Source organism: Rhinolophus ferrumequinum, chromosome 25 (genome assembly GCF_004115265.2).
Source record: "Rhinolophus ferrumequinum isolate MPI-CBG mRhiFer1 chromosome 25, mRhiFer1_v1.p, whole genome shotgun sequence".
In the NCBI taxonomy this organism is placed as follows: Eukaryota; Metazoa; Chordata; class Mammalia; order Chiroptera; family Rhinolophidae; genus Rhinolophus; species Rhinolophus ferrumequinum.
The window spans coordinates 10,168,773-10,195,364 of record NC_046308.1 but is presented as its reverse complement, the minus strand read 5'-3'; the positions used below and the strand labels follow the sequence as shown (position 1 = coordinate 10,195,364).

The window sequence follows — 26,592 nt, the reverse complement described above, 5'->3', positions numbered from 1 at the left end:
ATTGGTTGAAATTTCTGTTTGTCAACATGTGTAATGCAGCCATATCTCTCAGAGGATGTGTGAAGAACCATTCCATCATTAGTGAATCACACCTTCGTGGCCAGGAACCATCTGTCATTCTTTTTTGCATTGGTGACTTTAGCTGAGCTGGCTTTTAGCAGAAATATAGGTCATGGATTGTCGATTACTCCCTCCTATTCACCCTCACGTATGCAAAATGGAACAGAGGCCCGGAAAAATTTTACTGTTCTCTTGTTCTCTTTTATTTACCTTTAGAGAGGTAGACACCATAAGATAAGTATGGTAGGTAAACTGAAAATAAGACTGAGTATTCACACTGTGCCTCTTCTTGTGATATATGTCATCACAGAGAAGTCATTTAGATTTGCTCGTCTTTTATTCTTATCTATAATATGGGAATTATAGCTTTATTTTATGATATAACATGAAGTGAATATGAAAAGCTCTTAGATTTAAATGCTGTGTAAACGCATGTCACAGTCATACTTTGCCTTTTATGAGCTCCACTGTCACAATATTTAAATCTTCATCAGTTTATTTTACAGTTCATAGTTTTGGTCATAATTTCTACCTGTAGATAAAATTTGAATTATTTTATACCTGGCATTGTCAGTATCATCTTAATTATATATAGGCTTTGATTTTCAAAAAAACCAGCCTTTCATAACTGACCATTTTCTGGCTTTGTCTGTGTAATGATTGATAATATCTATTATGCCTTTACTCCTTCAGGGATTTTAGAGTAAAAAATTAAAATTATCTCCCATATTGTCTTAAGGAAGGATTGTGATCTAGTCCTTGAAAATTACACTAAGTGGATGGTATGTATTAATTATCAGTTGATTAGAGTTTTGGACTTTTTATTGATTATCACAAAATACAGAATTAGCAAGGGTATTTGATTAATAAGGATTACTATTACAGTTCATGTCACGTGCCATATTAAGCCTAATTTCCCTTCGATATTTGGTTCTTTTAAGTGCAGGATAGGTTTTGTTTATGCTTATTATACCTAATTTTATAGTAGGAATAAATTAAGAATAAATGATTGTTTGAAATACTTACATGTTGAAACTAGAAACTAGACAATAATCAAATATTTATAGTTCACTAGTTAGGAACTGGCATCGTGCTGGGCCCTTGATCAGTCTTGCAATGGAAAGTAGTTTTGGATTTACTCTTTCTTTCTGAATCTTGAATGATTTGTAGGGGAAAATTTAAGATTCTGCTGATTCATTTTTGCGCCATTTTTGTCATTAAATTCATTTTTATTTAATATGTGGGACAGATTTAGTAGTTATGAGATAAATAAGTAGTAGTCTTTACCACATTGAGACTGTTAATTTAACTAGATGAACACTAGAGGGACTTCACCCTGATCACTGACTTTTTAGTTCAGTAGTATATTCATTGACATACTTTTTTTATTCAAATAGCAGAACTACACAGTTTTTTCCAGCTTTTTAGTTTTCCCAAGGCTATAAGTATTATGCCCAAAAGTTTACCTGGTAACTTATTTGGTTAATTAATTCTCAAGCATATGCACCATAAATTTTAACCTTGCCAGTTTTGGTGTATCAATTCAAAAAAGCCTTGACTAGTTATATCCTCCTCTTAAAAATCTAGTCTGTCTATTTAGATAGCTGAAAGAAGTGAGAAATCTGGACATTGGCTATATAAATAATGATTTTATAGTTTTTTCTTGGAAAGCTTTGAGTGGAAGAAAATAGAGTTTGGGAAAAGTATATATTCATTGGAACAATAATTCAGATTATTATTTTATAGAGATTTAAAATTATTCCATGATTATTGGATACATATTTTGTGAAAAGAGTCGTTAGTTTATAACAGCACTAACAGAGCTAAGGTAATCTATATTTTATAGTTTCAGGCCATGTAGATAGCTTCACAGATGTTTTAGTTATTCATAGGAAGAGTTTTGTGGCAGCTGAAGTTAATTTGAGAGGAACTTTCTGGAATTCAGTCTTTAGGCACTGAAAGGTTGAATACTTCTTAAAAAAGAACCATTGTTCAGTTTTGGTATTAACATTATACTATCTAAATAAATTTGCCTTGGAAATGGTATAAATCTGAAATCACAAAAATTTAAAGTAAAATGTATACAGTAGATGAACGCTTCTGAAAGTTTGGTTTGATGGTTATCCAGGGATTTTAACTCAGGTCACATTATGAACATAAAAAAAATGAATCCATCTTTATATTCATATATCCATTTGTAAGGAAGCCCTAAAGATCACTTAAAGATTCATACAATGAGTGAAATCTTTATTTTCTTCTGAAATAAATTTATTTCTTCATTTTTATATTTGTAATGCTGATCTATCTTACTAAGTTTACCCCATAAATAGTTTGTTGTAATGCTGAAACACTGGTAGAAACAGACATTGACCTTCACCTTTAACAATTTGTTAGACATTTTCTTTAATGTGGCAGAAATGTGCACTACTAACAAATATAATTTAAATTTAAGTTTTCATGTTTATATGTATTTCATGAATATATATTTTAAAATTCAGTACTGTATAAATTGAAAATAAGTCCAGTTATGTATAAGAAAAGGAAAATTTAAATGCCTGTTTTCTTTATTATTGCTACTATTTTGCTTCCAACCTATTTTGAACCTACTAAAATGATATATGGAATTGGCTTTTATATTCATTGACCCTTTTCATTCTAACTTGTAAGAGCTATCATATAAATTTTAGGGTATACATTTGTTTAGATCATCTAAAATTATATGCATATAAATCCAGTTTATTTGTGTGCTTTATATAATTGAAAAAGTCTTTAAAGCTATCCTTTGTGGGCTTTTGGATTTCCAAAAATAGGAAAATATAAATTACCATTGAATTCTAAATGTAGTCATTTCTTTGGAAAAACCAGCACTAGACTATTTTACTGCTAGTCTTAAGTGCTTTACATAATGCTGATAAGTACTCCATTAAATTACACAATTTGTCTTGGGTTATTTGGAGAAGAAATTTGAAATTGGAGAGTATTTTACAACTTCATTATCCTTTTCTCAAAAGTATGGTCTTAATGTCATGAGAAAAAATGTTGGTGTGTTAAGTATGAAACTGTTTTCTGAACACTGAGTTTCTGGAAAGTGCCAAAAAGTACACGGAGTACTGAACTGCGAATTCCAGAGTTAGGATAAAGGCATGTTGGCTATAAAAAGCATGTTTTCGGTTGTAAGTGTTGGCTAGTTGACATAATTATAATTGTTGGCATTGCAGGAGTCGTCTTCAGGTGCGTGTTGTTTGGAACAGAGTAAAAACTGATCCTGACTTTGTTATATGTAGGGGCAGTGGACAGTAATTGCCCGATGTATTAAATAATAGATTTAAAGAGTTTTTTAAACCCCAACAATTATAGAGCTAGGTTAAGATTAAGATTGAGGAAAATTAGTAAAAATTTAAATCCCATCTTTCATTCTGTTTCGGCTTTAAGAAAATATGTGAGGTAAATTTGATCACTGAATGCCTTTGGGTTAAAATACAATTCAGTAGTTCCTAAACTGACCTGGCAAAAGTTTAATTAGAAAAAGTCTAATTAGATAGTTATGTTAGGAAACTCTTATATCTGGAGGTGGAAGGAAGGAATAGACTTCAATTCAACAAGCATTTGTTGAGGCTACGTACTGTGCTGTGTGCTGCGAACAACATGGTCACGGCTTCAGGGGCTGGGAATGCAGGGTCAGTTGTTCATTTAATTTTAATTAAATTAATGACATTTGAAATTAGTGCACCTTAGTTTGGAGCAATTCTCACGATGCTTGTGAGGTTTTAAGCGTGTCTTTTGTTTATGCTGTGTATATTTTGTTTATTCTGTTTAGTCAGTCTTCGGGTATTATTGCACTTCGAACATGGGCCACATAATATGCTAGGTTATTTGGCATTCACTGGTAAACTGGGCAACTCCTCTTTTGATCTCTCAGAGTGTACCCTGCCGTGGGCCAGTTAGATAAGAACACAGTACAAGGTGATAAATGCTCTGACCGCATAGGACTTCCAGGCTGAACTTTTTTTTTTTTTGGTGGGAGGAGGATGATTGGACTTTACTAATCTTATGTTTGAAACTCAAGGAGGATATAGTTATGGTTCAAGACAGCTAAATTTGCAGGTCCAGAGTAGAAAGTTTTTAAAAATTTTACTTCATCATTTATATCCTCCTGCCTCCTCAGATTAAGTTTTTCCATGTTATGCCTTTAATAGCATAAGACAGTTGCTTATAAAAACTTGACTTCTCTCAATGGGTTTCTGCTTCTTACCCAAATAAGTTGTTATATTCATCCCGGTGCCCAAGCAACCTCTTAGTCACGTTCATGTGTTGTGCTGTCTTTTCTGGGCAGTGATAAAACCTTCAGAGGAGGAGAGTAAACATTTCAGCACAATTGAATGAGAGTCTTCAATTAATATTCCATTAGGCTAAAGGGAAGGACTTCCCAAATTGTCAGTTTTGTCAAAAATGTCGAAGTATTAAAGCTGTCTTCTAGGGAAAGACAATGGATTTTGCCCAAGACAATGGATTTTGCCCAAAGTTTTCTGTTCTTATTATCAATTTTGCTGAAATTATGATGTTTGCATATATTATGACTTCTTAAAAACATATTATACACACCAGAAATCCCTTCTAGTTAGATACATCTTTGTTCCAGATTTTCAATACCAAATCAAACACAGGTAATAGCACGTTGCTTTTTGCTACAATTATCATCTCAAACCAAATTTCTCTCGAGCAGCTGTATCCCTTACATTGAACAGAATATTTGTGAGGATGAGCAAGAGGATGGAGTCGGATCTCAGTGTGCTTGCGTGCTCCTCACATTGACTAGTAAAGTGAGCTTTCCTCGTTTCCCCCAGTATTGGCACCACCAGTCAGGACACGTCTAAACTAAACGTGGTGTTCTTGAGCAGCCTTTAGCATGGTTTCCTCTTTTTCCATTTGCTTTGAGACCTTGATGTAGCTTCCTCCAGAAGCATCTCTGTCCCCTTCTTTCCTGAGACAAACATTGATTCTTGATGTTGTTTAGATGCAGGAGGAGTGATGACTGTCAATAATACAATGTGTTTTATCATGCAGTAGGAACCATTTTGGAGGAACAGTAGAGATGATCTGTAGTTCCACCCAGATTAAGCAAGTTTTTGGAGGAAGCAGCACTTAAAATGATGCTTTAGAGAGTTGGATTGGGACATGTGGGTTTCAGGGGCAGGAGGGAGAAAAGGGAGTTTAGTAAAAGTGAGTAACACGGGTCAAGATGCCGTAGAGAAGTATTGGCCATAGCTAGAATCTCAGTGTGGCTGTTGAGAGGCCGTGATCAAGAGAAGAGGAAGAAATAAGTTTAGAAATGTGGTTCAAGCCAGGTCATGGGGGATCCTGACTGTTGGGTTAAGACATGCCACCATTCAGTAGACAATTAGTGGGATCTTTTGAGAGTCTTGAACAGTTAGAAGGATTAATCTGGCCTGCATCTGTTAAATAAGTTGGAGCAAGGAAGTTGGTGGGAAGGAGAATATTAGGAGTCTGTTCCATCCTTTTTAGTGAAATACAATGGGAACCATTAAATAGCTGTTTTGTATATTTTTAATCACATATGGTTTTTTGATTCTTAAATATTGATCTTTTTGTTAATTTTAATTTATTAATATTAAAATTAATCAACCTAAAGTGTAGGGAAAGAGGCTAGATTCACATTTTATCCATTAAACACACATTGGACAAGTACTCGTTCTCTCTTTCTGTCTCTTTCATTCTCTCTCTTTCTGTTTCTATTTCTATCTTTTGACAATCCAAGGGAAGAAAGCTGGTTTCTTGGTAAGTACTTCCAGTTTTATTAAATGGCTCTTAACTCTCAGAACTGAGTTATTGCATAACTAGATGAGTCAGATGGTCCAAAAAACAGTTTAGTCTTTTTTTGTTACCATGACTACAACATATTGGCAGCATAATTTTGTAGTTTTTTGTTTTTTTTAAAGATTTTTATTAAAATATACAATGTTATATTAGTTTCAGTTTCAGGTAGGCTGTAGTTGTTATTTAACTTGACCTCTTGATTAAAAAAAAGTAGTTTCAGAACTTTGTATCCTTTGGAATTGTTTACGTTACTAAGGAATCCTATACTTTATTGTGTGACTTAATTGTACTTTTAAAGATACCTCAGGATTTTTTTCTTGGGGTGGTGGTTGTGTGTGTGTGTGTGTGTGTGTGTGTGTGTGTGTGTGTGTGTGTAGGTTATAAAGGTGATCTACAAGATAGATATAATGTTGTGTTTGCTAGATACGAACTTTAAATTCTGGGCTTATGAACAAAGAATTCAGAAAGCATTTCTGGCTTTTTAAACTTGTAACTAAATGAGCTCTCCACCAGAAATATGCCCCTTAAAATAAAAAAAAGTAATCATTACTTACTTGCTAATGATTATTATGTGCAGGTAAATTAGAAGCATCGAATTTAGGCATTAGAAAGAATAAATTACAAAATGTTTTAGAAAAGTAATTTTTGCCCTCCTGAAGAAACTGGCAAATAATTTTAGTGTTACTATTATCTTTTGAAACTTAAATATTTGCCTCTCCATACTTGCCTCATCTTTGATTTGGAAGCAGTTCAAAGGTAAAAACTCCTGGTTTGTTTTTAATATAGCTGGGAGGTCTCCCCTCCCTCCCTGTCTTCCTGTTCGCCTTCCCATCCATCAGTCAGTCCCTTAGTTCCCTCCATCTTTGTGAAAGGGAATTGGTGGGAAGGAAACCTGCTTAGTTTATTGAGGGAGAGTGAGAACTGAGGCCTGAACTGTAGAAGTTCCTCAGGCCATGCAAATTACGGGAGCAGTAAGCTTTGTACTTCATTTATGAGATGACTTTTCTCCCAGCACTGGTTGGATTTGTGTTTAGATCCTAGCATTGAAGACTATAATTGGCCATAGTAGCTGCTTTTTTGTTTTTAGGATAGCCATCTCTGATCGCCATAGCAACATCTCAGATGCATTCGGCTTCATCTGATGGCAGCATGTCAAGGAGTTGCCTTGAGTATAACTCTTGATTTTCTGAATTTTTAGTTTCAGAAGGAAGGTGATAATGTATGTTGTAATTCTCTCTCTTCTTTCTGCTGTAGTTTTGTTTTGTGGTCTGTAAGGACTATGTATTTTTGGGAATCACTTGAGATTCCTGATACTATTTAAAGCCTGTTGTTTGGTATAATTTGATTATTAGGGCAGAACATAATTGATTTTGTTTTCTTTACATGTATTTTGCTCAGACTATAGGTTAAAGGTTTTGTTATGTTTTTGGTTATATGAGCAGCAGGAGATTAAATTTGAATACCATATTAGGTTGAAGAAGTAGATTTTATTTAACATGTTCCATATGTACTGTTATGGAATAATTTTAACTATCTGTAATTGGCATTTAAAAAAATCTTTCTAATAGAAAGGCCAACTTACAAGAAATACTGTTATAGTATATTCTTGGATGAAAAGACCAAAGAAAATTGTGGGATTGAATTTTGTGATACTTAGAAGTCTGGATGATTTCACTTGAATCAATTATTCTTGCGTTATAGTTGTTCAAATAGAAAAATACTAATAGTATCAACTTTAATCATTTACAAAAATTAACTTAATTATCATTATTAAACAATTAACGACTTAATCTCATGGGTTTCTAAGAGGATGTTATTTGCAAAATTTAAAAGTTAATTACAGAGGTATAATATGATTATCTTATAGATATGGCTTCCTCAGAGAAAATGTTATATATACACGAAATTTAATAAGCATTTCAAAAAAGCTGTTTTTCATTATTTGAACTTAATTTCAGTAGCTATTTATAGAGCTACTTCAGTCCTGTTCTTATGTTGCTTTATAGTCTTCTTAAGAATATGTCACACTACTATTAGAAAATGCTCCTAACACAGTCATGTATAACAGTTTTTAAACTGAATGTAATGAAAATTAAAATGCGATATAGGTAATAATTGAGAAGAGAACTTTTTAAACTAGGGATATAAAGATTTGCAGTTTCGGACTGGTGATGAGTCGTTACTTTTATTTCTTAAAAAGGTTCAACTTAAGCAAAATCTTGAATCTTTCTAGATTAATTTATTTTTCTGTTCTATTCTTTTGTCACTTCCTTGCGTATCATAAAAATGATTTCTAACCTCCAAATTCAGCTGTCTTGAATTATAAGTAAAGCAGTTTCAGGGTGTACCTTTCAGTATTCAGGATCCTACACGGCAGATACTTATAGATGTACTTCAAGAAAAACTTTTTTCCGGTGAGTTTATGCCTCTGTGAGTCAATCAGCTGCCCTTCTACCTTAAAGGTACGTTTTGTTAGTAAAACTTCCTTCGACAATAAAATATCAGGTTTACCACTTTGACTCGAGTTGCACAGTTTGATATGGTAGCCACTTACCATGTGTGGCTATTTAAATTTAAATTAATTAAAATTAAATGAAATGAAACATTCAGATTCTAAATCACATGACACCTTTTTGCTCAATAGCCACATGTGGCAAGGGGCTGCCCTGTGGGACAGTGTAGATACAAAACATTTTTATCACCACAGAAAATTCTGTTGGACATTGTTGGTCTAGGGCGCCGACCAACAATGGTTGGAAATGGCAGAAAGGCCATTTTTTATGCCATCTTAAGAAAGAGGCACTAAAAGGGTTTTAACAGAAAACCATTGAGCCAGGAATGTGGTAAGAAGTCGTCTTCTTCTGGTTGGGGTTTTAATAAGAGTATCATCAAGTTTTCCCCAAGTCCTTCCTGTGCCCCTTCCTTTTTTCTTCCTTCCCTCTTTTGCCCTTCTTATCTTCCTTTTTGACGTGCTGGTAAACTTTTTTTAGGGAACTAGTTTTCTTGATAAAAACCATCCTGGGCTTTTCAAGTTAACAGCTTCAGGTGGTAAACCTGAGAGTGCTTTTCAGAGTCCACTTTTCACATGATTTATCTTGATGAGCTAAATAAATGAGCTAAAGCTCCTGATGAGCTTTCATTTATAAATGCCACTCCACTTCCATTAGCTTTATTTAGAGGTTTCTTTATTCATGATCTTGCCAGTTTTACACATTTACATTTTTCCTAAGCCCAGGCAGGATTTCTGGAGGCTTATTTTGGTACAGTTCTGCTTGTGTGCTAAAATAAATGTGATAGATTAATTGTGCCAGTTTAGGATTTTAGAATCCTCAGTGGCTTTTTGTAGTGTTATTTGTGTAGTAAATGGTAGGTGCTGTACAGAACACAGGCCTTTTTCCCTAAGGGCATGTGGTCGGGTTTTAGGGCCCTGTGATGCCATTATAGAAACATAGAAGCATGTGTTGGTTACCTTTTGAGATTGATTTGGGGCTGTTTATTTATTTTGGGGAGATGTTAAAAAGAAGTTTTAAGAGATGGGATATGTATTTTATGAAAAAAGGCAGTTCATTTAATAAACATTTATTAAATGCTTTCAGAGGTTTGGGAGAAGTAAGAATATTATTCATACCATTTGCTTAGTGGTTTTTCTGATTTCCTTCAGGAATGTAAATGTGGCAGCATTTCAAAGCAGTCTGCTTTTCTTGAATGTAGCTGAAGGCCCAGATGTGCAATCCGACTTATACTCTGTCCTGACATGATTTCACTGAAGGTTCTGATATTTTGAATATAGTCTAGAGAATGTCTGTGTGCTGTTGTGGCCATTGGAAATCATTTTGCGTTGCCTGTGCTAACTAATCATACTTATGAGACTTATTCTTTAGACGAAAGCTGTCCCCCACCCCCCGCATATTTCATGTCATGTGTAAGTTGCAACAGGAAAGAAAGGCAGTCGAATTTGTCTTCACTCAAATTGGCTTAGTCTAGTTTGTGGTAAATGACTGTCCATAACATTATAAAGATTTAGGGAAAAAAGGGTTAACTTTCTTAGAGTTTTTAGAAGTGTATTTCAGGAGGAAGCCTAATTTTGGTTAAGCCATAGTTAAATGTTATTAGCATTAAGAGCCCAGATTATAATAGAACCACTTTGGAAATCTTCTGGGCTTACCACAGTTTGAGGACTCTATCGTTTGCGGAAGCATCATTTGGTTTTATTTTGGCCTTGGCCACGGTGTAAGAAAGTCTGGAACAGACCTCACCGTGGTAGGAGGCTGGTCCTAATAGATGTCTCACCACTCCCTCAGTAACTGGTAGGAAGCAGTGAGGAGCAGTAAAAAACATACTTAAGGAAAGCATAGTAGAGGATAGTTGGGTTAGAGTATGTAAACTGGTCAAAAAGCAGTGAGCTTTTTGAGTTAGTATTTCAAAAAAGCATGGGATGATCATGGTTAGCGGGGCCAGAGACTGGTAATGTGGCACAGTCGTAGGAGTAATCCTTTTTTTTTTTTTTTTTTAAATCAAAACCATGAATTTTAAAGGGGATAACGTCTAACCTAGGTGATTTTTCTGGGGACAATTTAAAAAAATATTTCCTCAGTGTGGCCTTAGGGTTCTCAATTAATCCAAAGTAGAGGTTATTAAAGGATGTTGAACATTGAGGTATATATATGTCTTTGGTTTTTAATTTTCACTCCGGAACCAGAAACTTCAAAGACTACCTTCTCTGTAATATATGGTATTTGCAATATTTAAAGTCCGCTGGTAAAGGGTACCCAAAATGTTTACAATTTCAAAAACCATTAGGCTCTGAACACTCCCCATAATCACTGATAATTCTTGTAAAGGTACATTTTACCTTACCAAGACATACATATACAGAAATGTAGATTGGAACACATGAAATACTTGAGAGACTCTTTTTTGGGAGGAGAGGTTAACATGTCCATTTTTATATCACACTTTTGACCAAGTAACACTATTTCATTTTTTTCTGATGCTTTACTCTTCATATAGAATATGTGAATTAGTTTTGCCCTCTTTCCCCTATGATTGGAACATTTGAATCTTACTTGAGTTATTGAAATGGCAGGTGTAATGTGACTAGTATTTGAAGAAAACTTTCCAAAGGCATTTTTATATATTAACTTTACTGTGGTGTGATAGTTAACCGTTCCTCCAAAGATGACCTGTGAGTTTTTATTTTTGAATATTATTGTGAACTCATGGTTTAAAACATATTGTTTCAATTGATTGAAGTTGTTACCCTTGTTGATGTTCAAATTGCCCTACCTTGGGCCAGTAGAAGCCTATTCAAGATGGTTTCTGAGTCCTCTCGGCATGACTCTAGTAGTCACTGACACCTTCCTTGCTTTTTGACATGACAAGATGTTTCAGGCTTATCCTGAACATTTTCTGCTCCAGGTCTAAGATGAGCCATTTTGCTAAAGAATTCTAGTTCCTTTCGGTGGGGTATGGTATTCAGAGACCACAGTCTGAGCACTGGGGATTCTCGTTACTACTGTGTTTCCCCGAAAATAAGACCTAGCCAGGCCATCAGCTCTAATGCGTCTTTTGGAGCAAAAATTAATATAAGGCCCGGTCTTATTTTACTATAATGTAAGACCGGGTCTTATATAGTATGATATAATATAATACAATATAATACAAGACCAGGTATAATATAATATAATATAATATAGTATAGTAATAATATAATACAATATAATATAATATAATACAGTACAATACAATACCGGGTCTTATATTAATTTTTGCTCCAAAAGACGCATTAGAGCTGATGGTCCGGCTAGGTCTTATTTTCGGGGAGACACAGTGCTAGCTTAGTTATTGTTTTTAGGCCTTTTCAGTGAACAGATCTAGACACATGCCTTTTCTTTTTTTTAAATAGTAATTCATACTGATACTTAGCGATTCAGCTTCAGGACTATAGAGTTTTTATTTAATGTCATCATCCTTACATCTGTATCTTCTTTCTCAATGCCAAAATTACTTACGCTCCCCACAGTTTCTCATTTGCTTTATCCTGTACCCTACATACAACAGTCTTAGGATAAGAGCACTGCTATCAACAATATCACTATAGAAAACAGTACTTTGGTTGTTGTTTTATTGATATATATGTATTTTTACTGATTGTTGTCCTTTGTGTATATGCCAGCAGGAAAGTGCTTTAAAGTCACTCAGAATAATTCTTCTCTGATTTTTGTCACCAACTGGTTACACAGTGAGACGTGTTTGTTTCATTTTATTTTTTAGGGATTATTAAAAAATTAACCTTGTTTTATAACTATGTAAAATGTGATTCCAAAGTCAAATCTGCAAAAGAAGGCCTATTCAAAGAAGTCTAGAAAGAACACACATTTTCTTTTTTAGCCTAATAAACAGCGAGTTGTTTGGAGGATGCAGATTTACTTTCTGTTTTATCTTCTTTTGGAATATTTAAACAGGAACAGATAAACAGTTGTGAATCAATGCCTTTGTAATTTCCTTATGCTCTGGTTCCCCAGGTAATTAATAATAAAGGAGAGTGCAAGTTTAAAAAAAAAGGACAGGCTATTTGCTATTTTATTCCTGATATCCCTTTGACTTACTCATTTTGCATCTCATTATAATTTTTTTCCTTTCTGGAAGTTATAGTCATCCTTCTTCCGTGACAGATGTTCACTGCTGAGACCGATGAGTCTTGAATATATTGGTATAGTTTATTTTGTCTCCCAGCTGAAGAAGCATCATTCCTTCTCATTAGAAGTAGCACAGCTTGGCTTTGTGAGTTTGAGCTTAAGGTAAGATTTTAGATGTTCCTATGCTTTCGAATGTATAAATTTACAACTTTCGAAATATAATAATACCTAATATTGCTGTATTTGCTTAAAGTAATTCCCTAGAGGTTGGTAGGTTTCTTAATTTTGTCCAACTTATTGCTGTTTTAAGTTTCATAGTTTCTTTATACAACTAAAACAAAACAACTGAATTTTTAGTTATGCAATATATTTTAAATTCTTCAAAGAGGAAAACATTTAATCATATTAAATATATTTTTATGGAAGATTTAATATGTGTGCTTAAGATCATCCCAGTGAAGCTTTTCTTTATTCAAGTCAGGAATTGTTATTGCTTTCTCAGGCTCCAGGGATGGCAGAAGGTGGATTTGAATGAAAGGACAGGGTAGGAAAATAATCTCAAATGGATTAGATTGGTGGCCATTTATCAAAACATACCTGTTTGTATAATTCTGTCTGTAACCCAATTTCTTGTTAATGGATTGGTAGCCCAGTGTTTCCTCCTCTCTCTGGCCAAAGAAAGTGGGGAGGAGGTGCCTGGAGTGGGAAAGGCTTGGAAAAAGAGTTAGCTCTTCTTTTTAAAAGACCTTTCTTTTTGGGGGGCAGAACAGTCCAGAAGGTGATTCTTGTTGGGGAGTGACCATTTGTGCTTCCTTAATGGGTGGCAAGGAAGGAATCAATAACTCATGTCTCTGGTCCCAAGTGACTGCTGAGAAGAGTCCTAGTCCTATTTGAGTGTCACTGAGTGAAAAGAAGTTAGGAAAAAAGAGGTAAAAAAATGACTTGGAAACAAATTGTTTTACAGTATATGTCTTTTTAAAGTGCCATTGCATTTTTCATCCATTATTGGAATACATTTTTAACTGGTATTTTGAAGTGCTTCGGAGGCCAGAACTCTAGAATAAATGGATGAAAGTAAACTCTGACTTCTCCCTTCCTTGACTGATAGAGATACCTTTGTTCTTTGCATCACTGCTTTCTCAGTTCTGGTTACGCTTTGTGCAGCAACATGAAAATCAACCTGTGTGTCTCAGAAGGCAAACCACACGTATAACTGGGCAACCCGGAGGCCATGTGCAGTTGGAGGAAAGGGCCGTCTCCTTCCACTCGCTGGTAGTGTCCTAGGTAGCCATGAGAGGGGACGCTAAAGAAATGGTATTTGTGAGTGAGTGGCAGCTGTGATCACCACCAGTGATGATGCACTGCTGCTTTTTCTTGGTAACGATAGCGTTCCTATTTTATCTTAGCCATTTCATGTATTCTTAAAGGGATCATGTCCTGTCCTCTACCAATTCATCTTGGACTCGGGCTGGGTTAGCTTATGAAAATTAGGTAGCAGATGGGTCCACACACAAGACAAGGAGAGTTTAGGAATAAGAGCAGGAGCCAGGTGTAAGAAGTACAGTGGGTCGAAACAAAGCAGGACTATCCCAAAGGAAGACACACAGTGGAAAGCAAGGTAAAGAATAAACAGGGAGCAATTAGGGGAGCTTAGAGTGGGGGATTGGGCAGGATTCTGTATTAAGGGCCTGGGCAGCAAGCACCAGGACACATACCAGAGGTGAGGCAGTTGGTTAAAGGTTTATCATTTAGGAATCAGAACATCCATGTACACTGAAAAAGAGGACTGTGGGGAGAAGTGGTGGGAATTACCGGCAGCATGGCTACTGAGGCAGCAGTCTTTCCTGCCAGGGAAGTTCTTACAGGTTCTTTCTATGCAGTAGCTGCTCCTCGATGGCAGCAAACAGAGGGCAGCAGTTCACTTTACAGCTGGCATCTCATGACGCTGAAGCAGCTGGTCTAAATCACTGGGGTTTTATGGGAAGTTAGGTTCTGTTAAGTTCTCTCTCTTTCAAAGTAGACCGATTTCTAGATCGTGGTGCATAAAATCTTAATCTGTTTGTATGCAGAAACTTTTAGTTAGGTTGACTTTTTGAAGCAGATCATTAGATTATTGTGACATAGCACACTGTTAACATTTGAAAGAGATGCTTCTTGAAGCCTTCCAAAAAGTCCCATTTTTGCAAATACCATTATAACATATAGTTTTCCTCCATAAAATATAATTTTTGCCCTGGCTGGTCCAGGGATCAAAAATATTTTTGCAGATGACTTTTTCTTGTTCCTGACTAAGCATATGGTTCAATGGTTCAGTTCATAAGTCTGAGTGATCCCCAGTGACTTTCTTCCCTTGTATTTTTGGCTAACACTAGTCATTCCTTAGGCCTCTTCACTTTTACCGCCAGCTCTAGCAGTTGGCTAGTTTTTTATTATTATGTCCATTTCTGATTTTACCAAAAACTTAAAACAACAGCTTCAGGAAAGTTACTGTGCTTCTGACAACAAGGAGAGAAACAGAAACAACAAACAACAACAAAAATCACAAACAGCCCACATGTGGAGCTCATTACACGTGAAATGACTGCTTTCTTTCCCCAGCCTTACTGTGCCAGCAGTTCACATTCTAGCCTTTGCAAAATTGCAGGTTACTACATTTCAGTGGCCCTTTCTTTGTGTCTTGAATAGTTGAAACTGAAAACTTTACATCTATCAATGCCAAGAAGCTTCTATATATTTTCCCTTACATATGTGGATTTTCTTTGAAAAGTTTAAAGCAGTTAATTTGTAAATTAATACTAACTTTAACAGTAATTGGGTTGCAGGGATTTTATGATTCTATCCGTATTAAATAAAGTTCTTGAAGAGGCATAGAGGAATTAAACGGCATATATTTCTGTATCTGACTTTTGTGTCAGTTTTCTGGTATGATTTCCCTTTAGAACTTCATGAAAATAACATTTTAGATGTTAGCTTTGTTCAAGGTGGGCATTTAGTTCTGGGGATAAACGTAGTGATGTAATTCTCCGACATCCTGCTTATATGGAAACATATGTTTGGTTCCTTTGAGTTACTTGCTTTATTTTTCTTATTTGGAAATCTCATCAGTTTATAAATAACTATAGCTGTTGTCATATGTTGGCATGCACGTTCTGTTACTCATGTCTTCTACTCCCATTACTCATGTCTTCATACCACCACCATTTTTCATAAACACTATCAATTAGTAACATGAATTTAATTTCCTGCCTGTAGAAGTAAGAAAGTAAGCACAATTTCTGGACCTATAATTAAGAAAAGACTAAATGTTTCTTGGGTTTCCTTACACGTCTTTCAAAGTGTAGTGAATCTCTTAACGTTATTTATCTTTGGAGATATCTAAATCAGTTTCAGTACTACATTTGAAAATCATGGTTATGTGTATTTAGTACTTTAACTGTGTGATTGGAAATTCTTTTTGATGTAAAAGAAGTTTGAAATTTACAGTGTTTATTGCATTATTTGTTGAATGAATTCAGTCATTTAGAAATTCTTTTGGTGTAATAAACTTAAATTGTGTTTATATAGTAATTAAGTACCAAGACTATCCCTTTCCCCCTTTTGACTTTTGCTATCAAATACTTTAACATGTCTGTAATTTTCAAGTTATACTTTTTCAAAGTTTGGTTTTAAATGTTGTATACCATAATGCTAAATGTCTTTGTGCTGTAGTTATTGGGACTTATTATTTAATTATCTACCCATCCATCATTGTGGTTTTTTTGGGGGGGAACTCCTATGATATAATGTACAGTTTAGTGGGGCCCCGTTAGTTGTAATGTCAGGCTTTCAAGTTTCTGGTAACTTGAAACTTTTGACTTTTATGTTTCTCAGTTCTGATTGAAAGAATTAATGAACTTCTGTAAGAGTTTTAACGTTTAATAATGAAATGCATCTTCATTTTACCTACTCTTTGAATTGTGTTGAGACTTTTAATTTTTACAGGTAGCACCACACTATGATAGTACTTGAAAAGGAATGCCAGGTATCCCTTGCAGTATTAAATAGATGTAACCTATCAGTATATCTACTGCAAAGCAAATTTCTGTGAAACAGATGTCATTTTACTGTTAAATTCCATTTTAGAATGATAGTCATAAGCTTACAGAATGTCAGCACGTGGACTATTTTGTGCATCATTTACAAACATTTATAAGCAGAACTTTCTTGTAAAACTGAATTTTACATGGATCCCTTACATGGTTTTACCTTACTTGTAAAACCGAAACATATGTAAAACAATACAACTGTTACTCTTCCTCCTGGAAGATGTTGTGAAGACATTTGTCCTGAGAACTGTGAGGCTGTTTCACAGAACCTGAGAGTTCAGAGAAATGCGGTTGAAAGGCCATTAATTTTAGTCCAGCCCTCCCATTTTGGCAGGTGAGGAAACTCAGACTAAGGGTCCTACATAGATGTCTGTGGAAAGCAATCATGAAATAAAACCTGAAGTTTTTAGCAAAGTCCATTCTTCTGGTTTCCAGGTACTTAGCATTGGTTCCTGGCAAGAATAGCAGTGCTTTTGTAAAACTTTGTAATTTCCCTTTCTTTCATCCTTCTTTTACAAGATGTTCTTACATTTTTGAGAATCTTCTATCTTGCATTTACTCCCAAGCCTTCTGTGAGAAGGAACTTTAATTTTCCTAAAGCATTAAAATTGCTTTAGTGAGGAGGCCTTGAGTGACTCTATGGGCAGAGGCCGGCTGTGAAGAACCGGCAGGCCGTTAGGGTTGGTGGTTATCAGGGGGAATTCGGGGCTCCTTGTGCATCATGGCCATGGGCACTTTAGACCTGAGTAAATCAGGCACAAAGAGGGGAAGTAACTCGCTCAGAGTCATCCCGTTTGTTAATGGCAGAGCCAGAATTGCAACCCGATCTCTAAGAAGGCTGTGCTTTCCCTTTTCCATTGTGCTCTTTGACCTCTAACTGTTGTCTGGAGAGCTGTAATATTTGAGAAGATACAGTGTTACATTTCTCAGTAGATGACATTTCATCCTTAAATTCAAGACTCAGGTCCTATAAACTGGAGTTTTTCTTTATCTTAAAAAAAAAAAAATCTTAAACTGTGTAAACTGATTCTGCTTTGAGTGAAAGGTACTGATATCTGCCAAAATCATTATCAGGCTTCTCTCCTCATTTATTTTCTTGAAATTGAAATGAGACTTTCTGAACACAGCCTTACTGAATATGGATTTCAGAGCCATAATAATGCTTCTTGCCTCTGCAGATTTTGAATTGATCTGAGTTTGGCAGTGAATTATGTATGTGTTATTTCAGGAATCTTGCACATGCCCTGCTTTAAACCACTGATTATTTTTGTAAAATGCTGTTGTGTGGATTTGGCTCATTCCATTGACGCTGAACTCATCAGATGGCTATATTGTTTCTAGGAATGTGACTTGAATTGATTAAATGGCACAGGCAACAACATCTGTTTTGTAAAGCTAGTTTAGTTTCCTAAAACTTTAAATTTTCAAATTTACAGCTTACAAATAGAATAAAGTATATTTTTTGCATGCTGTAAAAAGATTTCCACTGAGTTTTGATAATAACTTATTTAACCTTGTCCTTAACCTAATTATTCTCATAACTTGTTTCCTTACTGTACTGTATACATTTTTCAAGGAAAATTAACGTTAGGAAGGTTGGAAACTTAGTCTTAGATGAGTGGCTTTTGGCTCTTCTAGGTCATGTATCCATTTGAGATTTGTACAAAGCTTCAGATGGTCTCTTAGAAAAGGCCCCTATGGGCATATTCCTAAAACACTGTACAGTCATTTGCAGGGAGATCATGCTCCCTGAGCCCTCGGGCACGTCCTGAAGTCCATTGCCTCCTGGTTGATTCTTTGCTTCACATGTGCTTCCAAGTTCATGAATAATGCTGGTGACTACGAACCAAAGTTACCTTCTTCACACACAGATTTTAGATTTATGGAATATTTGAGTTACTGTTTCTAAAGTAAAATATTTTACAGTGTTGCTCTACATCTGTACCGTTTTATTGTCTTATTGTCTGTTTTTATCCTTTTTCTTCATCTTTACAATTTTTTTCAGTGACAAAAACATCCACCTCAGGGTTTCTTGATTTGTTATCACAGCCCTTATTTGGATACATATGGTAACCGAAGTTTATGTCATAGATGATATGGTATTAAAATATGCATAAAAAATATGCATACCTGATTTCTTCTTGGACAAGCTCTTTCCTTTATGCTTTCTGTGTATGATATTTCCAAATGATAGTTTCAATTTGGTGTAGAGTACTTAAGAGAAACTCGATTTAGGAAGAGATACTCTCATATGACAATCCATAGGGGCTGCTTTATCAAATTAGTGGACATGTATTATATTTAGTCGATGGTGTAGTCTTTGTATAGTCAGTTTTCTTTTACAGTTTGGAATCTTGCTAGTGGCTTCAAGGCTAGCATATGAATTTACTAATTATTCTTGAGGATGGCTATTCTTATTTTGTATATAACCCCTCTCTGAATCTGAATCAGATCTCTACCTTAAACTCAGAGGATGGGCCCATTTGTGTCGTTCCCCTCCCCCCTTCCCCCCCCCCCCCCCCCGTCTTTTTGAGTTATAACAACAATAGCTATCATATCTATGTGACAGGACCTTTTATGATATTCTCTACCTCCAGCCCTTTATTTCAAAAATTTAACTTCCTGACCAGTACTCTCTAGTGATATCAGTGATCTTTAATCATTAAAACAATTCAAATTTACTGATAGAAAACTGAGGTTTGGTGAGGTTACTGTCTTTGAAGTGTGCTTCATAGAGCTCGGTTCTGTAATCCTAGGTTTCCTGCCCCGGCACCGTTGCCTTACAGGGCTGCTTTCGCCTCCCAGGGAGTTGTCAGGCCCCCTGAGGGCAGGGCCGGCTCATACTTAGCTCTGTTAATGGTGGTGCCTGCTAATTCAGTAGTAGTTGAACAATTGTTCATTGAATGAATTGGCCAAGAATTTTACAATTTAGACCTGACAGGAAAGATTATTTTTCTTCACCTGTTTCTCTTCATGTTTTAAATTATTTTGAACTGCAAATGGTGTTTTACTACTAAGTGTGATAATTTATTGTGAATATAATTGATGTTTTGGTCATCAATTAATCATTTTTACAGTGTGTGATGAGAAAGGTGGATAAAGTATATTAAATTGTTAACATTGTAAAAAGTACAAAAGTGCTTTGGCAATGCTGAATGACTGTCATGTGGCAGTTACTGCTTTTTTCCTGGTCTAAGGGAAATGAGACACTTAAAAGGCAGAGGATTGGTGTCACTTTGTCAAACAAATCTTAGTAAGTGAATTTAATCACGTATATTTTTTTTAATAGGCTACTGAGAATATGTTTGTTTTTTCCTCCTTTATTTCACCCATAACAAAGTATTTTGGCTCTCTGCTGAAGTAAATTATGTTACCTAGAAAACACAGTCTCGGATAGGAAATGCTCATATAACCTTGAATTTGAAATTGTCTTCCTGAGAAAATAGTCTGTCCTTCTAACCAATGCCCTTTATTATATAAAAGTATTAGTTTTATTTGATTAGCTTCTTAAAGGTTGCAAGTATGATGTTGGGGTAGATACATTTCTTTATTTGGGGAGGTTTGGGGGGAGAGTATAATTTGATACTGTACCAAAATACTTACTTCTCCTGGCACAGGTTTGAGTTTAAAAAAAAAAAAATACAGTTCAGTAAGTATGGAGTCCCAGTCTGAAAATTTGATGACTGTCTAACCAAGTGGGAACTATTTTCCTGAAAGTGCTTTAGGGCAATCCGTGGTAATGCTTTTACACGCTTACTGAAAGTGGAAATTTAGGCATTTGATGAAAGTCTTTTCTAATAGAGAATGTTTAAAAGTCAGATGATCAATTTCTGTGAGTCTCAAGGGCGGCACAATTTAGTACTCCTAAATAAGGACTTAGTGTGTCCTGCAGATGAGAGTGTTGCTGTGGGAAGTCATTTGACATAAAAATAAAGTATGTGTGAAACCTGTATCACTTTTGTGTAAACTCTTTTCTTGATTGTCTTAGGCAGAAATGGCTGAGATTATGTTTACAAAGTGTATTAAAATCAAAGCTTGCTTCACTGCATAAAATAAAACATCTTTCTCTGGCTGACCAGTATTGTACAAAATGGGTCAGCCCTCATGTAAAAGCTGTTACAGGAGAGAAGATAGAAGAGATGAGAGACAGATGGGGCTGGAGAGGGAAGGGCATCACAGACAGTGTCAGATGCTATGGCAGAGAGCACGAGCAGCAAATAAGAAAAAGGTAACTTTTGCTTTGGACTGGATCACATAGTAACCTATACAGCCCCTGATCATGTGTCAAGCTGCAGATATGTCAATTTTAGTAGTTCGGAGGGGCAGAAAGGTGGGAATTAGGATTTGAAGAGAGAGGTAGTAAGAGACACTAACTCTGTGTAGTTGTACTCTTCAAGTCTTATGTTCCTTGGCATCTGTGTCTTTATCCAAAGCTATAGCTGTAATTCATTGTGCTGGTTTTCTTAAAGTGTGTTCATGCATTCAATTCTTATTATTCATCAGACAGGTTTTGCATGCTTATTATGTGGAGAGCTATGAGCTGGTAAGTGGTAAGAGCTGTGACTTTCAGAGGCATTTCTTGAGTCCCTACTTTAAAGAGCTCTTAGTCTAGAAGAGGTGTTGGGGGCAGGATGATAACCACTGAGAAAGAGGTAACAGTAACACTGTAAGTTACGGCAACAATAACTGATGTTCAGGATGTTTCCATTGAAGCACTCTGCTCCCTCAACCTCATGAGTGAAGTTGTCAGACAAGTCTCACTGTGAAGAGGAGGCCTCGACTTCTGTGTGGAGAGAAAGCAGTTGGTTTTATTTGGTTATTGATGAAAGAAGAGAGGATGTCACTAGGAGGGGAGGAAGGAAATCTACTCAAGGCAGACAGCTTAACAAAGGCATGTTTCTTTCTTTCTTTTTTTCTTGAGTGTATGACATACACAGTTACATTGGATATTCTTGGGTCACTTGAACATAGAATTTGATGTCAGCATGTTAGCAGGGGAGGAAGCCAGGTTGTGATGTAAGATTGACCGTACAGTTCAGACCTACGGTGGAGAAAATGTGCAGTACTTAAAACTTTTTGTACAGTTTAGTTCTTTAGGTACTTTTTAAAATTAAAAAACGTTTTTTTTCCATTCAGTAAAAAATTACTGGGTTCTTGGTGTGTGGAAGGAAAGTAATGAACCAAGCTCATGTTTTAGTTATCTGCCACATTTAAACAAAAACTATTGATGATATCTCTTACTGTTAATGAGTTTGTCTTTTCATGGGCATTTTCTAAGTAAGTGTCCTCTTATGTAAAAAGTTCTTATCAAAGTGATTACTTTTATGTGAACATGTTAACTTTTTTCCCCCTTTGGCTTTCTGTAAAAGAGGATGGGTTGCTGGGTGGTAAATGCCAATTTAAAATGTTATGCTCCTTTGATTAAAAAATCATAAAGTGTTGCTTTCTAATTTTTATGATTTTAGCTAGCAGCTGGTGAGTAACTGCTTTTGAAGCAGTTGGAGCTCCCATATTTGTCTCAGAAGAACATCTTACTGATGAAAATAGAGTAGTGGTTGTGCTAAATGACTGAAGAATGGACAAAGAGATAAAGCAGAGAACAGAGATAAGAGTTCCTTATGGCAGCAAGCCGAAGCCTACTGACATTTACAGATAACTGAAAAAGCACGTGGTGTGTTTCTTGTGCTGTCAGATAGATGCTGCCTGAACTGTGCTTGTTAGCAAGGCCAGCCCCTCCACTACGCATGCAGTGCCCTGTTTATGGTTAGGCTGCATATCTGCTGCTGGATTTCCATCCACTGGAACTCAGTGTCATTTTATGGGTCACCTGGGTGGAGATTTAGATTAAAGTAGAGTGAATATACTATTTATCACCAGCAAAGAATATACTTATTCTTGATGGGGACACTGAACTAATATTCTATCTATAGTTTGCGTTTCAGCCTTATATGGTTACTTTTCAAACGACTTTGAAAGATCCCCAATGATATGTAGTCCCATCAAAAGAAATGATTAATGTAGATGATCGTTTGAAGCCATGTCTGTGTAATGCTAAAATTAATGCACTTCTGTTAATCCAGTAGTTCTGCTAAAACACTTTATAAAACTTGAACCAGTTTATGTATCTTAACAGACAAAACAATCAGATTCTTCAGCCATATGGACAGTCCAGCCACCAAAAAGAGAGTTAAAACTTTATGGTGTAAATGCATCCTCCATTGTTAGCATTATCATGTTTCTACTTGTTTTAAATTTAGAGGGAAATGTTAATAGATATTTTTGATTGAATAACTTATTGTTGATAGCACCAGTTTTACTCTTTGTTTATATATGTGACTTTCGTTAACAAGAAATTTTATTCTTTGCTTGAAATCCTGTTACTTAGTTCCATAATCTACTATTCCATTACTCTTCTCCCCCAATCACAAGTTTTATTACCACAGTTTTGAAAAGAAAAGAACTCTCATCTCCTGCCTCATTTCTCTGGGTATAGAAACTGTGAATTTCAAGGACTGTTGAGTAGCAGCTGACAACTGGCCAGTCACACTTTCTTTTTTTTATTAATTGTACTTTTATTTTTTGGCCCTCCATTTCAGTTTTGCTCTGTGGAAGCACCCAGATCTCTGTGGTGCTCTTGCGTAGCTTGTAGGCTATACAAGTTTTCACTCTTTAAGATAAGGCCACCATTAAAAACTTTCAAAATATAATTTAAAAATTAGGTTAGATGAGTTTTTTTTCCTTGCCACTTGAAAGTTAGGTTAGTTTAGAATGTTCCCTTTGTAGGATTTCTTACACTGTTCATCTATCTGGATAATATGTGATCCGATGTAATTTTTCTCTTTTCTGATACAAGTTTAATCTCTTGCCATTCATTGTCTCTGCTTGTTCTGAAACTGCTGTGAAACACATCTTGTACCTTGTTATCTTTCATAGTATGTATTTTTAAAAACTCTTTGTCTCTGCTACACCCTGGTTAAATTCTTCATTATTATCTTCTAGTTCAGTTATTCCTTTTCAACTTTTCCAGTTTAAATTTTATCCCTTCTATTGAGTTTTTATTTTCATTACTTATTTTAAATTTCAAAAATTTATTTTCATGCTTTCTAATTGAGTTTTTCCCCAATCTTGTTTCACAATTTTTTTTCCTTTTATAAAAGAAGTTTTATAAATTTTCTTAAGTTTATCTTTCAGGAGCTATTAAACATACTATTTTCAGGTTTTTTCAGACTTCTGATTCTGTTTTATTTGGAAGGATTTCATATTTCAGTTGCTGTATTTGTAGACCGTCTTATTAGTTTTCTTTTGTGTCATGGTACAACTTGACTTCCAAATTCCCCCACCCCTAACCCCCATGGTTTTGCAGGTGTTCTTAACTGGCTCTCTCTCTGGAGCGCCTCCACCTAAAACCAGGTCTTAGATTGGCAGCTTGGGGCACCTGCCCCCCTGTGATGCTGGATAGATTTTTGTTCCATCAGCCAAGCAACTGGGTGGTGTGGCTTAGGCCGTAGTTGTCAAGTTGTATATTCTCACTTTCTTAGGCACTCAAGTTTAGAAGCCACACTTCCATGCACAGCTTACTTACCCCTGGGCAGCTGTTAGCAGCCATTCTTTTTCGGCCCCATTTCCCCTCTAGTCTCTCATCTTGGGTGGGCCATTTTTATTCCTGTTCTTTACAGGATCTGAAATGTAGGCTTCTACTGGTATCCTTCTAAAACCAGAGCCCAGGAAGTTCACAGCTTCAGCCCCTCTCACTGTTGTGTGTTTCTGTTTCATGGAGATGTTTTTTTCTTTTTTTTCTTTTCTAAGTGTAGGCGTGCCTTTTAAATTTCCTTCCATATTTTATCTATCATTGTTGTACATTTGGAGCAGGGTGGGTTTTCAAAGCAATTTATGGTATCATCTTGACCGGAAGTCCTAAGGTTTATATCTTCAATTATGAGTGAATTAATTTTAAAAATGTAATGGTTTCTAGCTTGTTATATGCCCAGTTATACTTTATGTTTAATATTCCTTTGATTAAAAAATAAATCCTCTGAATCTTTATATTCTGTAAGAGGTGTCAATTTTTATTCTTATGCAGTTCTGCTAAAATTTATTTTATTTTGTGGGCTTTATATTTTTGAAGTACTTTCAATGTGAAAGTGCTCTTGATCAGATGGATTGAGATTTACAGATGAAGTAGTCGTAAATGCGTTTTACTGTTGGTCTAAAGATTAGGAATTGCCCTGTACTTAAAAAGAAAGAGGGGTGTGGGTGCAGACTGGGTTTTCTTCTCTCCCCTTTTGTATTTTCCTTCGCCCACCCTTCTTTTGTCATTTATGTCTCTCTTTAAACAAGTGGAATATAGAAAAGATTCTGCTTTAGTGTTCTTATTTAGGTTCTGGTTATTTGAAATTTTAGAAGTTGTTGGAAGGCTAGAAAGTTAATTGGAACTTTTAATAATGAAATTTAACTATGGTCATGTGTATTTGCTAATTGCTAATTACCTTAAATAATCATCTTTAAGCTTTGAATAGCTTCTCATTTGAGTTCACAGTTAACGATGCTTTTCTTCTGGTTTTTGTTTGTTTTTAAATGAGACACTTGTCAAGTAATCAGTTTCCTTGTGAATTGCATTTCTCCTTTGGACTGGAGGCAGTTCCTGATTGTCACTCTCACTATTCCCCTGATAGTTTCCTTCTCCTGAGGTATAGACATGTGGTTTTCATTTCTTTGTGCCTTTTCCTTTGGTTTTGGGGATGCTAATTATGCAGAATTAGGAATTCTTAAGGATATCTTTTAGGGGGCTATTGGCGATTGTGAAGAGCTGGTTTATCCTGAGATTTCTACTTAATGCTAAGTTAAATCTTTGTCTTGACTAGACTTGATAATGTATTTAAGTATACATTAGAAATATTGAAAAATTATTAGATGACTCACATTTCAAATTATTTCTAAAATAAATATGTAGATCTCCTTTCAGTTGATTTTAGTGTTTATTTAGGTTTAAAATTTAGGTTATTAGATTCTAAGGCAAAGCAGTGACAATGTAATAATACTTTTATTACATTGAAAAGTCCTCCTGATTATTTTTAAAAGAAATCAGTTTTAAAATTATCTATTTAATTCAGTGTTGAAGTATAGAAATAAGAGTTAGTTTTTCTTATTCCCTTCACTGTTCTTGTCACTGTTCTGGAAATTGAAGAGTCCTGAACTGTCCAGCTTCCCAAGTAGGTTCACGTTAACACTTTGTTGTATTCAGGTTCCCAATATATATATCTAATGTAACTTAAAGAAGAACAGTCTTGCATTACTAGAATAAGTCCTATGAAATCATAGACAATAAAACCTTTTTATTAGTGGTATATTCTGTTAACTAAGATCTTATTTTCTTTTTAAATGTGTTTAAGTGAGATTAACTTCTATTTTTTTTTTTTTTTTTTTTTTTTTTTTTTAAGGAGGGTGCAGCTCACAGTGGCCCATGCTGGGATCAAACCCGGCAACCTTGGTGTTATTAGCACCACGCTCTAACCAACTGAGCTAACCGGCCACTCCTAACTTCTAATTTTAATCTCTGTTATTCTTGTCAGTTTTTTTTTTGCATTTGTATTTCTGTTTCCTATTCTTCCTTTCTTTACTCTCTTTTAGATTAAGCAGGTAGAACTCCTATTTATTTCATTTATCATTACAGCAAACAGCAAATACAGATATTAAAGAGTTAAATTTTCTCCAACACTGCAAGCAGTTTTCAAATTTTGCTACATTTGACTGAAAAACTATTTTATTAGGCTCAGTGGTTTGGGAGACAAGAGTGCCTGGTTACGTAATGTAATAGGCATGAGTAAATCAGTGCGCATGCGCAGGAGCAGGACCTCTTCCCTGCACGGACGATGGGGGGGCTGGTCCAATAAAGGCAGTAACCACAACTCTTCATAGACCTCTGTCTGGGTACTTAGCGGTGCTTTCCGCTTTCGTCATTGTTTTTGTGAGTATGA

General features: G+C 35.4%; 1 protein-coding gene across 2 annotated transcripts in view; it reads left to right on the top strand.

The window, feature by feature from the left end:
- Positions 1 to 26,592, top strand: part of MED13L (mediator complex subunit 13L) — a 274,477-nt gene that overhangs the window by 46,207 nt on the left and 201,678 nt on the right. The window lies entirely within an intron of this gene.